At 38.9% G+C, this 18,434-nt stretch overlaps 1 long non-coding RNA gene across 1 annotated transcript in view; it reads right to left on the reverse strand.

Annotated features, from left to right (window-relative positions):
• Positions 1–2,986: 2,986 nt before the first annotated feature.
• LOC140927422 (uncharacterized) overlaps positions 2,987–18,434 on the reverse strand; it is a 36,232-nt gene continuing 20,784 nt past the window's right edge. The window contains exons 3-4 of the long non-coding RNA XR_012164561.1: positions 6,881–6,926; positions 2,987–3,124 (exon numbers count right to left, since the gene is read on the reverse strand). This is a non-coding gene — a long non-coding RNA (uncharacterized lncRNA). The remainder of the gene's footprint in view (positions 3,125–6,880; positions 6,927–18,434) is intronic.

The following is an 18,434-nucleotide window of genomic DNA, read 5'->3' on the forward strand; positions in this document are numbered from 1 at the left end:
TACAGAGATTTATATGGTGGTGTCTGCTAAAGAAGCCTCGGGAAAGACAGTGAAAAACATCACCGGACTAAAAAAATAAATTTGCGTCCTTTCAAACTTAATCGCGTCTATTTGGAACCGCTCAATTTGTCAAATGTAGGCGACTTTTCCTGGAGTTGAATTCTTAGGGACTTTACCCATGTTCAAATAGAGAAAGGAATATTTGTCGTCAAATGTCCACGTTCTTCATAAAACGACGCATTGGGATGTTTCACGTCGTAGTCGTGCAGTGGACGTCAAAGAAACGTGCTAAAAAGCATGATGTACGTGCAGAGCTGTCGTTTTGCTCATAATTCCAATTGTTTTTTGACGTTGTCGCTGTCGTCGTCGCCGTAGTTGCTTAGTAATTACGCACTTTTTTTGCGAATGATTATTTTAGAAACAGTAAAAATAGGTTATTTGAAGGATCGTGTATATATAAATCGAGTGATTTTTTTTGCAGACGTCTCAATCCTGAGAGCATAATACACAATACCAGAAAAAAAGTTACTCTTAATATCGATTCAATGGTCACTTTTAAGGAATCAAAACCTTCGAAGGAATTAATAATAAAGGCATTGCTCTAGTATTGCTTAAGCATGTATTCTGATAAATTAAAAACCTAGCCTGTTCACAGACCCTCTGTTTTCTCTTCAAAGTCCGTTGAGCGCGCGTGATAAAAAATAAACCGCGGGGGATTTATTGACGCCAGCGCAAGGGGGCAGAGGTGGGGGAAGAAGAAATATTTATTTTTCTTTCTCGCGCTCCGCCCTCGCTCCCCCTCGTTTCGCTCGCGAGCTCGCCGATGTTTAATTTCGAAAAGGACGTAAAGAAAAATAAAACAACGTCTATGTACAGGCTATTAAACACCCAATGAATATTTAACCTAAACTTGCATAAATCATGAAATTTCGTTTGAATAGACTTTACTGAAATACAACAGAACTGTGATTTAGCATAAACCTTCGGTAATGAGAAGAACTACAGAAAAAAGTTTCGCCTTGACAACTAAATTTTATATTTTCAAGAATCGTATCCTTCATACTACATTGCATTGAAAACACATTGAAACACAGAGAAGACACCTTGAATTTTTGAGTTCAGCCTTACTCGAATCGGTATTGTCGAAGTTAAAAATATCAATTAGAAAATAATCTATAGGTCGTCCGAAAAGATGGTTAAGTGCTCCTTTTTAAATTTCAATAGCATTATTCCTTATCTTCCACTGATTTCCGTCTTATGCGACTTCATAGACTACAATTGTATGTAAAAAGGAGTGGCTTTAAAATGCTTTATGAACTTGTGTATGACAACCGTCTACAGAGCTTGAAAAGTCAAATTAAGTTAAACGAGGCCGTTTTTGGAAAAAGACAAGGAAAAACTTGAATGGAAGAGAACATTATATTAAGCATTTGTATACTACGCCAATGCTCTGCATTGCCGGACAAAGAACAATTCTCGGAAAAGCTTTCGCTGTCAAAACATTTTCCCGCCAGAGGCTTGACTGGCTCAGTCAAAAACAGCATAAATGTGTCGGAAATAATTAAACTCTTCTTTGCTTTATGGAGGAAATAAAGATCTTAGCCATTGGCGTTTTTCACTTTGTATCGTTCAAATTTATTACATCAAGTTTCAGCCAGGAAGCAGATGTGGGTCACCAAGTCGAACTCTAAACCAGCGTAATAGTGATAAACGCGATCGTAAATTTTTGATTTAAAAAAAATAATTTATGATTTAAAAAAAATAATTGAAAAGTTTCGAAGGTACTTGTCTAATCACAGGGAAAAAATGGAAATGGATAACAGATCTTTTTTAATTAGCTTGCATTCAAAAGGGCCGATGCACTGAATAGATATTAATTTTCATATAAATAATATATCACCTCATGTATAATTTCAAACGACGGAGAAAGGTTCATTAACCATGTAGTCGGTTGCAATAAAATCTATGAAATCATCAGATCTTTATTTTTTTCCTAACGAAATCCTCTTTTTTCCGCCAATCTCATGAAAACGAAAACCAGGTTAATGCACAGATTTACGCACCATTTTTTTTTAAAAAAGACTAGAGCAACTCACCAAGGAACCAGGTGAAATGCTTCCGTAGGAATTTTGATTTCTCCGTAGGAAAAAAAAACACAACAACAACAAGCCGATATGTCAATGCCCTACGAAAACCGGGGAGATCTCATTTTCTGCACAGTTCATGTCTGTTTTTCCAGTTGTTTCTAACTTAATATTAAATGAACAAGAAAATAAACGTTCGGAAACAACCGAAAATATAAAAAGCAACCGGCGGTTTTTTTCAACTTTTGACGTGGACAAGTTAGGGAAAATCGGTCGACATCACAGGAAACGGAGCGCCTTAATGTTATTGTCCCCCCTCCCCCACCCCCCTTCAATAAAAACGTCTGTAATATTTCGTGACTGTGAGTAGAGATATCTTCGTTCGGAGTTTTCAACAAATCACTTTCAAACTATGCAGTTTTACTAATCTTAAGGCGCTCTTTTCAGTGGTGTTGGCCGATTTTCCCGAACACTTGTCCCTGTCAAAAGTTGAAAAAAAAGCAATGAAAAGGTCTGTCAGGAAGGGTAAACGTCGACGGAAAAACTTATTCGCAAACAACTTCTGAAATGCTATAATTTGCGAAAATTTGCCTTATGTGACTAAATAATCCAATATAGTTGAATTCGTAGCGAAGATTTTCAAGTTCACATTATTTATTTGATTATAACGATGTTGTTAACTTGAAAATGAACCAAATAAACATCAAGTAAAACGCGTACTCGACTTGTTTTAGCTGTTTTCGCTGCTCTCGTTACGTGGTTCTTTGTTCAAATAGCAACTGAAATCTTCATCACTTTATCGCGGCTTCTCAAGAAGTCAACTTTTGGTTTTCTATCAATACCTGTCGGCTTTTTACTTGTGCGACACCTGAATAAATTCTCAAACGTAAAAAGGTTATTTCGGCGTATGAAAGGGAAAAACTATTAACAACAAATAAATAGAAATTAATTTGAAATTTAAAACATGACGTTTTCACAAATTAGGGTTCTTAAATCTTCCCCTTTTCTTGATGGTATGTTTCTTCAGATTCAGGATATATCTATATTTCAGGAACAAAAACAGAATAAATTATTTTGTTAAAAAAATAACATCGGCGAGATGGGCGAGAGCGGTCGACAATTCACTAGAAAATAAGCATTTGAATGGATTCTTTAAAATTTATCAGAGTTTCTAAGAGTTCTGAAAGCGAATTTGACGAAAAGGCTTCGTGTAGGCGGGAAAAGAAAACATTTTGATCCGTGGAATTAATAATTTCGTCAATTAAAGGACCAAAAAATAAATACCGACAGCGCGGTACTCGGGAAGGACTTTCATATCTCACCGCGTATAATCCCTAATTAATCCGCACATCCGAAAGTTAGAACGTAAGAACAAACGCTGTCAAATGGCCAAAAACGGGCAAAAATGATTTATAAAAATGGTGACTTATCTTTCAAACCCGACACACATGGAAAAATGTTCTAAAGCAACAGAGAAGATAAAAAATGTTGCCTTTAAAAAGGATACTTGAATAAAACTCAATGCTATCTTCACTTGAACTAATTTGTTGACAACTCTTTCTCTTCTCGAAACAAAGAAACTCTTTGTTTCGGAAAATGCCAAGAATTAATTTAGCAAGGACTTAACATAAATTTTTAAACAGACGCGTTACCAAAAGAAAACAACTCTAAATTAATTGACCAAAACGTAGCTCAACTAAAAATTAATCAACTCGTGAACCATACAGATCAAGAGCCATATTAAATCATGGCTCTTGTCCGGATATAACATGAAAAACATCAGTTACTTGGAACAGGCCTCTACCGACCTGAAAGACCGTTGGAAATCTTTACATTACACAACGAAGGTGCATAGGTATTAGCTGGGTTGTAACAAGCAAAAAATTATTTACTTCAAAAAAGATTTTTGAATAAATGATTTATTGCTAATTTCAGCGAGATTTAACGACTGGAGATGTCCCTTTTTGCCATCTTCTCCCGAGAACGGAAGGGGATGGGGTGGGGTTCGTCGGAAGGTTTCGACAGGGTGTGTCACCGACTCTTCAAAACTTGGATCCTCAAAATAACCTATACTACTGTTTTCAGACCTTTAGAGCCTTTTTTACACGCGACTTAAGAACACACTCCTTGATACTAAGCCGTGGCAAATATGGTTTTGTTGCATAGAATGACATCTCATTTCTTTTTGTGTTCGAGGATGCAATGAGATAAAGTGCCGGTGCTTTCAGTTTCAACAATTTTGCGACTCCCTAACTTATACTCAGTACTCGTTTTCCCTTCAAAAAGAAAGAAAAGACGAAAAAGCCAACTTATATAGTTTAGCACACAACTGGGAACTGATCTTTAGTATACGCTAACTTCCTTAATCAGTTTTTGACAGGCACCGCCTTTCATTCACGCTCCTCATAAAATGTTCAACAATTGGTATAAGATTTTCATGGAACTGAAACAAATTCTGGTAATGAAAACATTTTAGGCATCCTATCTATGAACGGTTTACGACTTACAGATATTTCCAGCAACAACAATTTGCCTCCTGTCCCTTTCAAATACGAGAATAGAGACATAGCTCTCTATATCATCAAGTTTTACGTTAAAATTAAACAAACGGGGTTTTTATTTTGTTTCTGATATGCGCAGGGTATCAGTTATGTATTTAACTGATTGGGGGCTGAAAAAATGCCACACGGGGGTTGATGGGAAATGTCCGTGATAACCCAAGCTGCACGTACAGGAATTTTCAAAATCACGACTATCGAGCAGAAAGTTTGCGCGCGCTTCGGAATTTCACATATGACTGTAAAAGCATATGGTAATGGAACATTTCGAGTAAAAGAAAAGTAAAACAGAAAAAAATTCATCATTTTACTTAATACATTCCCACCTTTAATCAAGACGTGATTTTTTAGAAAACGACTTTGTTACCTTGTCACTGGCGCGCACTCGCAATCAATGCCTGATCTTACACCGCTGAAAACCTCTGTAAAACTGCAGTATTTTCGTTATAAATTAAACCTTTCTGTTCACCTTCTATGTAAAATCCGCGGGAAAAAAATTTCTTACTATGCATTGTTTCAAATTTAAAAAACAAAGTATAAGAATAAAACAATTCTTCGCTCATGCCGCGCGCGCTTCACGTCATCAATGTCAAACTTTACGTCACAGACATATTCCACAGAACTTGCAGTTGTTCGCTGGTAAACTGACCGCAAACACTCTTTACCTTGTTGTTGCGTAAAATTTGTGCGTCATTTAGAGTTTAAAATCATTGGAGAAAACTTCAAAACTTCGCCAGGACAGGAATCTTTCTGGAAAGTTTGTTTTTTTGGGGGGAAGAAACACTAAATATTGCGAAAATTTAAGGATGAAAGACTATTCACCCTCAGAGGAGACTCTCCTGCAATGCTCAGAGCAGCTAGAATTGGTGAAAATTCAACCATCAAAGAGTGCAGTGTTATTGAAAGTTCCGAATCTTGAACTGATAAAAGAGCAATCCTCGCCTTTTATTCCGGTTAACGAGTTTAAGAAAGTGCAACAAAGGCCGCAAAGAATCTTGCCTTGTCTGCCACCAGTCGTTCAGGAAATTCTTCGCTGGAGCATCCATCCACAAGAGGTTTTACGAGGTGCAGCTTCAGTGCGACACCTGTGGAGCCTTCCAACAATTGAGGAAGAAAAACTTCTGAGTGTTCAGAAAACTGAGGCAAAATCTCAGTCGGAAGTTGCGACGGTGGAAGAAATTCTGCCGAGCGGTCTGCCGACAGAGAACCGAGCACTGCTGAGTAACCAGGCGAGAGCTGGACTAAAAACGCTAGCTAAATTTAGAGCAGAATTCTGGAGGCGGATGTTACCAACTCTTTCTACAATCAAAGAAATAACATCACCGATTCCCCCACAAGTGGATTCAATGCAGCAAGCTGACGAGGCATTTTACAAGCTGAAGAGGAGTAGAGTCCAAGACATGCGCCAATCAAGGGCGACAGAACAAACTCCGCCACCGCCTAAGAAGAAGGAGTTGCTGTGCGCTAAGTCGAAGGAGAGAGAAGCACCGAAGAGACGTAAGATTAAACCTGTTGTTAATGAAACTCAAAGCACGCTTCCTCTTCTGGCAAAATTACATAGACAAAGAAAGACAGTATTTCACTCGTCTGCTGAAGAAGGCGGCCTGAGTCCTCGCCAACCAGAATTGCCGAGAATTCGCGCGGCACGTGAATCTTTCATACCAGTTCCACCGTCCACACCAAAGCCGATCATATGGCGAAAACGCCCGAATATTCAAGGTACTGTAGATCGAATGCTGCCAAGCATTCGGTCAAAACAAGGGCTAATGACACCAAAACCTCCCTCAACACCGAAGGCGACCCGAATGCATCCGAAGACTCAATCGACAATAGCCCGACCACCGCCGAACGTTCAAGAGATACAAGAAACCACTTTGCCTAAGCCACCTGCTACACCGAAGCCGACAGTAATCCGAAGACGTCCCTGTAGACTGCTTCCAAGTATTCCGCAGGCCAAGAAAAGAGTTTTACCATTTGTTTCAAATTGAAAACGAGTGCGTTGTAAACTTTGGCATCAAATTAAATGAGCGCTAAAAGTAAAGAAGTTTGTAGCTGTTCTAGTTACACCGTCATAAGTTACCAACAATCTGTATTCTAAGTCATTTTTGCCTATAAAATAGACGTATTAACTTAATAAGCTTTCTTGGTTTGATTAAAGCAACACTGATTTCATTTTTATCGGTGTTCTTGACGCCAGAAATACACATCCTTTACGTTTCCCCTTCCCATTCTACATACCTGGTGTTCTTAATGTATCACTCTGTATCACAATATGAAATGTCTGCTGAAAGAGAAAAAAATTGTGCTCTTTATCAGTCCAACCCATGCATTTCGTGTTGACTTCTCCACAAACTGAGGTACCAAGCCTTTGCATGCGCGAAGCGCCCATAAAAGTCAAGCTTGGGGTGCGTTTCTTTACTAAAATCCAAGATCAGATCAAAAATCCGGATCATAAGGATTTTTCGTTGAGAAAAGAAACGATGTATCCAAAAAGCGATTATTTTTCATTCATTTCCATAGAAACAACCCAAAATATCGATGGTACCCCGGAGAAAGGATAACACGGCTGCTGACAATTTTGCAAGTTTGCTGCTCTTTCATTGTATTCCAGACGGTTAGCTTTAGGACACTGCTTTGGACGGGACAAATGAAGACGAGTCTTGAAACAAGATGTGTATTGGAAAAGTAAAGTCTTGTAAGACGCGACGGCGAAGTTCTGTAGCCCTTTTGTCCTTGTAAACTAGACGTAACAATGCAGGGGCCCGTTTCTCGAAAGTCCCGATAATTAACGGGCTCGTAAAGCTGTTGTTGTTTACATGCAAGATAGAGGTTTCAATATTTTTGCATCTAACATGATAAAACTATCAGTTAATGAAACAAAATGGAGCAGTTTGTTAGCCAGGACCCGCGCTCTTATTCTTTGTAGTTAGATTTGAAAATTTGATTTCGGGCCCGAAAAGTTACCGGGACTTTCGAGAAACGGACCCCTAGGTCCTGTTTGTACCACCCCGATAAAACGGATAAAATCGATCGTTTAATCAAAGCCTCAGGTTCAAAAATGGCCTTAGAGACAAGCAGTGTTGTCAAATAGCTGATGTACGTACTAAAATTGTTTGAGTCACCGCTGGCAATATTCACTCTTTTCGGATCCGTAGGAAAGAAACGCTTCGGATCATGTATCCAAAGTATTCGGTTTTAGATATGATCCAAAGAATCCACCTCCGCTGTGCATCATTTGGATCATTAATCAGTTTTGGATTCTGTTAAAGACACGAAATACAGTGTATCTGTGTTTGGATTAAACATCCGGATTTGGATTTTAGTAAAGAAACGTACCCTTAGACTTAGTAGTCTCCCTCGAGGCCGTATTGGGTTCGTCACGTAACGCTCCTTGGGGGCTTTACAAAAACAAAGTCTCGGAAATGAATTAGTCCCCGTCGAAGCATCTGACCTGCCACACTGGGTTCAATGATCCTCGTACCCAGGGCATCCCCTGGCGGTAATACGACATACTTCAAGAAACATTTGGTCACGTGACAAATGACGTCTCCCCTTGATAACAACCTCGTACCCAGGGCCTTTTCCCCATCCAACTAACGGCTCGGTAACACATGAGGTCATAAAGTGAAAATCCACTGCCTCCCCCCCCCCCCCCCCCCCTCACCCCCATGAAACTCTTTAGAAAGATGCCCTTTTTATAGACAATCCGATTTTTGTCTTTGCCATTTTTGCAACCGTTGTAATCATCTTTAAAGTTCACAGAAAATCTGTGGAATTCTTAGCTGATCCAATCTGGAAAATTCTAGATTGAAATATGCTGATACAAAACCAGAGAAAAAACTTATTGTTTAAGAACTAGATAATTCAGGAAATCCTCTTGATTTCAAGTAACCACGGCAATTGACCGTTGAATTAAAAAAATAATAATATGGAGCTTAAAGGAGCTGTGTCACGAAATTCAGCCCAATTAGAAAATTACAAAATGCGCGTTAAATTAAGAGAAACATAAAAATAACCGCTTAAAACTTTAAAAGAAGGTTTAAATAACATAACAGAAACAACAGATGCCACGGATGGGCAAAACTGAAGAAGATTGAAACGGATCTTGAAATTAGGGTTTTTGAAAACTGTTTAGCCTAACAGTTTTTCAAAGTTGATTCCTGCTGCTTGAAACTTCATCTTCCGAACAGATATTTTCCAAAAATTGTCGTTGGGTGCCCTTGTTTGTCCACGTTGGGCTTTCAACAGAAAATTTTCAAAAGTAGTTTGAGTTTGATCGTCCGGGTGAACGTAGTCCTGAATAGGACTGTTGTTGTTGACAGTCACTGACGTTTCGACAACCTGTGCGGTAGTCATCTTCAGAGTCAAAGTAAGCTGTATCACGTCAGTTGATGGTATAAATGCAACAAAGATGGTATAAAGACAATACAGATAAAGGACGACCACAAACTAGTGTCCTTTGACGTGAATCGCTGTTCACCAGTATTCTACTTCAACTGGCTCTAGACTGTACTGAGAACGCTATCAAGAACTCTACTGTTGAACTACCACTACCTACAGACGACATTATGGACCTACTCAACCTCTGTTTGACTTCGACGTATTTTAAGTACAACGGCCAACGCTACAAACAGTTACACGGTACAGCTAAGTTGTCATGCAAAACATCGAGGAACAAGCCCTAGCAACCTACACGCGAACTGTACCTCTTTGGTTACGTTACGTTGACGACACATTCACCGCCATAAACAAAGACGGAATCGACGATTTTCACGAACACCTTAACAGACAGAACTGCTTACTAATGTCAAGGACAAAGACGAACCGGAGGACAGACAGGGAGCAGTATACAAGATCAAGGCTGCGACTGCCAGGCTTCTTACATTGGTGAAACCGGCAGAAACCTAAGCACGCGACTGACCGAACACAAACGAGCGACGAGGAATGGTGACGTCAACAATCACGTCGCTGAGCACCATTTACAGACGAAACATCTAACTGACTGGGACTCTGCAACATGTATAACATATTCTACAGACTACTATCAACGTCTTACTTTAGAAAGCTGGTTTACTAACTTAGAACAAACGCCACTGAATCGTAGCCAACAGTTACCAGCGCCGTACAAACGACTTATTGACGAGATCAAGCAAAACTAACTACGAGAGAACGACTAAAGAACTGACAATTTGAATAACAATAGACGACTGTTTAACTGTGACGGATCGAAACGCACCAATTACTGATTACGAGTCTTCACAGCCAATAACATCACGGCTTAACTGACAGACGACCAATAACGTCGCAAAGTAATTGACCAATCAGACCAATAACCAGAGTATAATACCATCAACTGACGGAAAACCTTTAACTGACGTGACACAACTCACATTTTCAGAAAACGTCTTTGAAAGCCAAAAAAAATTTCTCCGCGTTTCGGCCGCAATCTTTTTTATTTTTCAAACTTGTTTCTAGTACTCTTTGACCGTTTTATCGTTTTTAGCTCATGTATGCTTCATTCAGAAGTGTCACGGCTAAAAACGGCAAAATACTAACCCCTACCCCGACGGGAAATTTTTTGTTGACCTCAAATGGACTGGGAATTCTACGCGACGAGTCCTATTCAGGACTACGTTCACCCGGACGTAACCTGAGATCAGGCTCAATTTTCGTTTCGCTTTGTAATAACATTCCCGCGGGCAAGGCGAAGCGAAAACAGAGCCTGATACAAACCTTCTCCGAAACGTCTGCCGCCCACTTTTTCGATTGATTGACATTTGCCGAATCAGCCAACCAAAATAACTTCCGTTGATTGTTTTTCTAGTATGCAAATTTTTCATGAGTAGGAAAATGCAGACTGGCTGACCTAAAAAATAGCTTTTATCTTTTGATTTTTTTCACCTGAAAATAAAAAAGTCAGCACAATCACATTTAACTTCTTGAGAGATTAAAGGAGGTCTCAAAGGTTATTTCTGTTGGTGTAAAATGTAAAAAGTTTTCGAAAAGACAGCGACACGATGTTCTACTAGTTTTATTATTTTGGCTAGGCGCGCTCGAATTTAAAATACTGAAATTTCTATTTTTCTGTTACCTTAATTTTTTCAGGAATCAAAAATATGAATTTTCTCAATTTCCATGGCATCGCACATATTAAGGCATATTTTCCTACCATAAGACCATAAAACAATAAAAAAGACAGCAAAATCGATCCTTCTCTCTTTCTCTCCGCCGACGGCGGATCATTCACGAAAACAACCACGCGAGGAATAAGCGCTTTCAACTTCCGGCGTTTCCGATAGCCAATCAGATCTTGTGGCATTGTTCCAACAGCCAATCAGCGTTACGGCCAAAATCTGGCCGTAACGAGCACAAACGTGAGAGAGTTTGTATCAGGCCCAATTTTAGCGGTAGCCGTCAGAGAGAATGTATTAAATCCGCTAAAATTGGGCCTGATCTCAGGTATAAGATATTTGATAGTCGTGGTCTCCTGTATTTGACCGCAATTTATGACAAACAGCTGGATGCTCGAAATTACACAAACGTGAAGTTATTTACATTAATTTTCGTGACGTGTTTATACTTTTCCACATAAAGCACTTCCTATTTATTCATCTAATCCATCACGTTCTCATAATTAGGATGATCAATGATAAATTTCCGGTACACCCGTTCAGTTTTAATTTCCATTGATGAAGGAAAAAATTGGAAGAATCATATTTTATTATATTGTGTGCGTAAGAGCCAGCCCACAAGAAAAAAGAAAAAAAAAACGTTACTAACTAAAGCGAGCACTTAACATAGGCTCTAAGGTTATACAATTTTACCAAAGCTTTAATTAATACTGGCCATTCTCTATCCTAATCAACTGCCACTTTCGAATGTTTCAGCTAATGATTATTCTAGGAGTTACTGGAGGGACCGCTTTTAATCACCAGAAAAGCATTGGTAAAAACAGTTGGGGGTGGGCGAAGGGGACCTTACTGTGGAATGGCCGCGTAGGAAGATATTACTGAGTGTACAACACCAATTATTCCTTGTTTTCTGCGTAGATATGCACCTTCTCGCTTCCTTTCGTAGAAAATAATCACAATAAACTTCTAACTAAAAATTTATATAAATAAAGCATTAATTGATTTAAAAATACAATAAGAAATTATTTTTAGACAGTATATTAAAACGCGAGCCACAAATGTTGTTCAATAAAACAAAACAAGTCAGGATACATTGGCCCGTATCTGACTCCACTCGTTCATAACACTGGAACGGTATCCATCATTTTTTTGTTTAAAATGTCAAAATTTTAACATAACTGGCACCGTGTCACTAATTATGTAATGCAGCACTGACTAATTTTCATACTCCAATAAGGACATCTGTTTGCTAATCGTCACAAAAGGCAGTATATTAAATAGTGGAAATTGAAACTGAAAAGTGCTTTGTGATCGACCAAGAAACGAAAACAAGTCAGAACACGTTAGCCCCTGTCTGGCTCCGCTCGTTCATATAGCCGAAGACTCTTCATTTTGCTGTTTTTAAAAACTGACAGCCTCCTTTTTAAAGAAGGTAAGACATTTTCATTCCAGTAGGATACGTAAAGATACATAAGATTTGGCATCAGATTCTCAGTTTGGTAAAGAAAATATACATTCATATATTCTAAAGTGGCCACAAAACACTTTGATGAGATACAAACTGGCTTGATTTTTGTTAGTTAAATTTGAGCTTTTGTGAACATACAGTTTTACACTAACAAGGGATCAGTTTACATTCTTTAAAGAGACTAACGGCGTTATCAAACTTTATTTTAGATCTCTCCCTACGTATTTGTCTTCTCCTGATAACGGTCTCCTCCTCTACTAACAACGAAAACCAGACGGCGTCTAAACCGTGCCCAGTTTATTAAGGTAAGCCGGCCAGTGCTTCATTTCTAAGGGCTGAGTTTCGTTGCATCAATACTATAAGCCCGATGAATATACAAAATAAACCATCAGATCCTGTTAAGTTAAAAATATCGCTTATGCTCAGTTCAAAGAAAGTGTCCCTGAGAGTGCTCAAAAAGTTTTTCTCCTTTGGAGGATAGATTGTTAATTAGTCTTACTGACGTCTAGTAGAGATCTTATACAGGAAATAACCGCGGCAGGATTAGCTCAAACCGTAGAGCGCTTGACTACAGCGGGAAGTGGCAGGTTCGATTCCCGGGACCGGACCAATACTCGGGATCTTAAAATAACTGAAAAATGAGGGTACTCCCTTTGCCTTGCAAACGGGTAGACCTTCGCGTGGCTCGTAAAATGGCGAGCCTGTCTCCGGTAGGAGACGTAAAAAATAGTATCCCCAATTAGTACTTTCCTGCTAAACACATTGACAGTCAAATAAGGTGCATTTTTATTATAAACCTTGCTTACTGCAATGACAAGCTTTAAACGCTACTATGAGTCAACCATGAGGTTTAGCTTGTTTCTCTACACAATTAAAGAAAAATTACAATCGTTCCCACTATCGCTCTGTTTTTGACGCCAAATGTCGTCTGCGAAAAGCAGCTTAATGTTATTCTTAATAAAAACCGTCTGTTTTTTAATCCTTCAGTTCTGATCTTGAAAACAATATATTTATCTCGTTCATCAAACATGTTTAAGGTGTCTTTTACTAATAATTGGGGCACAAACTATTCGAATGTTTTAAAAAGTACCAGAAAAAGCAAGACTGGACTTGTGTTTCATGGCACATCTTATTTTTCCTCCTTGTCAATTTTACAGACAATTAGAAGCCATATTACAATTGACTTGTCTTTGATGTTTTGACCGAAAACGTTTTGCATTTTGTGTATCTGCAGTTTCTTTTAAACACAGAGAAAATTCTAGGATGGGATATCTTTGAAAGCGGTTGTTAATCGCGAAAGAGTCCAAGCAACAGATGTTGAACTGGGCACTGCATAAGGATTTGCGTTGACGCGGTCGGTTTTGCTCGATTTTTGGTACGGTTTTGCGGACAAGTTACGATATTGCGGTTTTAAAAAACCAATCGGTTTGCGGTGTTTAGAAATTTTCGGGTAATATCAATGCTGTTTGCGGTTTTCTTTTGTTATTCTGTGCGGTGTTTATAGTTTTTCTGTGGGGTTTTATGGTGTTTGTACCCTGCTACGCGCCCCTCAAAAAACATGCTTGAACGTACTCCTTCATTGCACATTCGCATGAATATGTGATGACTTTTCTTGTTAAACGGCCTAAATAAGTTCCAATGAGTGCCAAGAAAAACCTCGTTTTTGAAGTGCTGCAGTTTGTCTGTTTCTTTTTTCATGAAACTGAGTTTTGAGGAGGTCGGCGCTAAGTGAAATTGGGTCATGATTGGCTTATGACGACTTTAGAGAGAAGACACAGTATTAAAACCAATTTTTTTTTGCCAATAAGAGCCCGTTTTACTTGAAAGTAGCTTATGCAAGCAATAGACCACACTTTCTTTGAGTTTACCAGCGTGATAACCCACTTGGAATGTTGGGAGAACATTCGAAAAGCTTGTAAATCACTCCGGCCGTGGTTTTATCGATGTGTAATCTTTAAAAGCGTTTGATACGCGCGGCATTTTGAGCACTCCTGCAAGCGATGTTCACTAAACGACCGAAAACAAACGGCACAGCGATAAAAATTACAAGAGAGACTACTAACAATCAATAAAAGAAATATAATTCAGTGAAACATATACAGAAACAACATTTTTCATTCACGAAGACAAGTATTAAAGTGTCTCTAAAAATCCTGAGTCTTCAAGCTTAAAGCTTAAGTTTATGTTTTAAGCCGGCTGCCCGGTATTTACTTTTTTTAAAGATGAACTCGAGGCAAGAAAATCGCTCAATGCTTTCTTTTACAGCCAGAATTATAACTAAGTATTCTTTGGAACGTTTCTTTCTATTTGAGACAAGAGAGAATCATTCTCTCTTATTTGAGGTGAGAAAATGTCTTAAGGCGTTTTAAAGTTCTGTAAGCTTATATCAAACCTGATTCTCGGTCAGATCAAATTGTCGGACCTAAGCCGGCGATACGCTCAAGTGATACTGGTCAGCGGATACCCTGTTTTGACAGCTGTCAATTGATCACAACATTGATATCCAATATGTGTGCATTATCAGCTGTGCTCCTAGCCTCCCACGCAGGCGTTTTTAGGGGAGCTCGTATTTCTTCCCTCCCCACAAACGCCTGCTCAACGGAGGACAACATTCCTTTCCCATTGTTACATTCGCGTGGTAAGTGACCAATCAACGGTTTTTAAATAAAGTGTTGACAGGCTAAACATGACTCATAAGCTCGTGATAGTGAAAAAACGTGACCCAGAGAATTCTAAAATCTGACTGAGTAAATCTTAATTTTGCGGCTATGAGTCTAATATTTATTAGAGGTCACGAAGGTTTCTCAAAGTCTCACGCAGATCGCGTAATTATCGTGTTACCCTGCGGTCAAGGTCAACTTTCCAGAATGTGGAAAGTACAACGTGATTGGCTAAGCGTGGGAAAGGAATGTTGTCCTCGGCGAGGAACGAAATACGAGCTCCCCTGAAAACGCCTGCGTGGGAGGCTACTGTGCTCCCAAACTAGCTAGAAAGTATTGATCGCGATCTAGTAAAACAATTAGCGGGTCAGCAGACAACTTCCAAATAAATCGCGTCACCTCGATGAGTTGACACATGAGCCCGCGATATGGTCATGTGATACTGGTCAGTGGTTATCCTGTTTTGACGGCTGTCAATTGACCATATTGTGAATGTCCAATATAAAAGATGTGGATTTGTCAAGACACGCCTGAGACACCCCTCCCTTCCTTTTGATAGTCTCCCCTAACCCACCCGTACAATCTGTAGACGCGTACGTACGTACGCTCGGTCAATCACGTGACAACCAAACAAAAAGAGGTTGACCATACTTATTCTCCTTGCATCTTTTGATTTCGCGACATCCTGTCTAAAAATCCCATGCGCAGTAACGGGATTCTGCTCCTTCAATAATGATCTTTCTTTAGCACTGACCAAAGTTGTTGTTCTTATAGATAACTGTGGCATGTAACACAAACTCAAGAAACAACAACACCAACAACGAAAATAACTCAGCATGGTTGTTTCGTCATCCGAGTGCACTATCTGGTTTACAGTATTCACCGCCGAATTTGTTGCTATAGTAACGGTGAACCTCCTTTCCATCATTCTTTTTATAAAGAACAGAGGCCTTCGTACTCGCAGCATGTACTTGGTTATAAGCTTAACCGTGGCTGACATGTTGGTTGGAGGTCTTTCCGGGAGTGTCAGTCAGTTGGATTTGCTTCGCAATTGTCACTTTGTAAATTTAACAGTGTATCTGAAAGTTATTAGGGTTTTACGCAATACTTTGCTTTTCTTTCCCTTTGTCTCTCTGACAAACATCGCTGCGATTTCTTTAGAGCGATTTCACGCCACTTTTTTCCATTTAGACATCGACTTATCAAGAGTTGGGTCTACGTGGTGGCAATTGTTGTTGTCTGGGTTTTTCCTATTATTTTATCAGTCATTTGGCAGATGGATTGGTTTCTGATTAAACATCACCTGTACTTGTGGGAATCACACTGTTGTTTATGTTTAATCGTTACCTTTGTTTCTTACACGTCCATTCTCTTAAAGTTTCGTTTTGGAGCTCATCCTCAGCGCCATTGTGCAGCTGCTTTAAGACAAAGAAAACTGACTGTCACATTGTTTATAACAACTTTGGTATCTTTACTGTTGTGGCTACCATACGGTATATACCTTTTTGCTGCCTGGTTAACTGGTATTTGTAATTACCGCATTGCTTATCCAAAAGGTGCAACTCTGAGTTATTTAATGCGTTTTTTGTTTTATACAAACTCTCTTGTAAATCCCATTTTATACGCAATCAGGATGCCGGACTTTAAGAAAGCTCTGCTCTCATTTTTCAGATGTCATCGAAGAGAAAATGTTGCTACCGCACTAAATCGTTACTAAGAGGGGGGGGGGGGGGTATGTCAAAATGATAATAGTAATAGTTGCTAATATCACTAAAAATTTAGTGACCACAATATGAGTTTAAACCCTTAAAAGTGCAAAGAAATGTTTATTTAGTTAATTTCATGCATAATCATAACTTTGTACTGACAGCCATCATTATTGGCTATACCTTTGTGGATCGCGTCCCCATCTGTAAACTCCTCTGAGTGTATATCAGCAACTATTTACGGTGGAACTATCACATCGATTAAAAATTTTTAGGAGGCCTCAAAGCGCCTTTTAGAATAGTGGACAGTACAGGGACCGCGGAGGGGGAGGGGCTGGTAGGGCCGCGGCCCCACCACTTTTTTGCGTCCCCGCCCCCACTTTTTGCGCCAAAAAGAAAAATAATTAAAATTAAAAAGAGACTTGAAACAAGTTTTTTTCCGTCTATATTCTGCTATATTCTCTGTATTTTCTTTAATTTCAAACGCCAGGTATTTTGTGGGGCTCCTGTGCTTTTCGCGGTAATTGTGCCCTGGGGCCGACTTGCCTCTTGATCAAACGCCATGCCTTGGCCACGCCTTCGCTTTGTTCGGCAGCGTGTTTTGTACTTCCAGCTCCGGCAGAGTTTTTTATCAGTTTTATCAGACGAAATGAAGAAACTTACTAGCTTTTTCAAGCCAAACGAAGGTGAGTAATTGTTTTGAGTTGATAAAAGTTTTATATTTTGTCCTTCTCCTTTCGAATCAATGAAATATTCGATGGCAATAAGAATTACATGACTTGAACAGTGAACGGCCATAGTTAGAAATTTTTCAGATCACTTCAGTGTAGTATTTTCTATACTAAAATTGTAATCGCGTCTTTTCTTGCATTGAATCTGAAAGACATGGCTGAGATCGCACATGAAACAGCAGCGATTCAGCAACTTGACAGTACTTAATTGTCATAAGAAATTAACTGAAAGCTTGGACGTGATTCAGATCGCAAACACATTTGCTGGACGGAATGAAAATCGTATGAAGAATTTTGGTATTTTCACTAATGCCGACCTATAAAGAGCAACAAATACTGGATAAAGTATGCAAAGTCACTCGACAGAAACAAATCAAATGCTATGATTTTATTCCTTTTTTTGATTTTCAATATGAAAAAATTATTTTCAATTGTCAGCCCTCCCACTTTTCACCTTGCTCCGCGGTCCCTGCAGTACGTAAATGCCTAGTAGTAGTATATACGTATAGCATTGTTAAATAGTGTAAATTTTTGAAGCTTGTATTTTATCCCTGCAATTCCGTTTTTTAAATGCAATGGTGATTATTAACAGTGTATTATATTATTATTGTTATTATTATTGTTTTTACAAAACATAGTGCACCTTGTAAATCGCTATGAATTAAGAGAGGTTAAAGAGACTGTTAATGTATGTATACATAGAAGCAAAGGCTACAGTAGCCTATATTTGGAGGAAGTGTCGGAACAAATAAAGGTTAGACAAGAAATACTTAAAGTGTGTTCAATTGAGAAATCAGCCGTTTAGATTTGGAAAGCTGAATTTCGAATTTTCCAATGAAAAAGCGAGGTGGGTTTCATCTTGAAATAAATCCGCCCTCGAGGTGAGAAAATGCGCCCTCCCCCCCACCCAACTTCTCTTTTAAGTTCGGCATTGGCTTTCTTATCACGGTTGGCATCAATGAGTTTAACGATGTCCACAGAGTGAGAGAAAAAAAGCCTTTATTTTAGCATTACTAAATTAAAACAACTTTTCAAAAGAAAAACAAACCATACAATAAACTGAACTTGTGCATAGCACCTTGAGCGTAAAAAAAAA

Source organism: Porites lutea, chromosome 2, assembly GCF_958299795.1.
Source record: "Porites lutea chromosome 2, jaPorLute2.1, whole genome shotgun sequence".
Classification (NCBI taxonomy): domain Eukaryota; kingdom Metazoa; phylum Cnidaria; class Anthozoa; order Scleractinia; family Poritidae; genus Porites; species Porites lutea.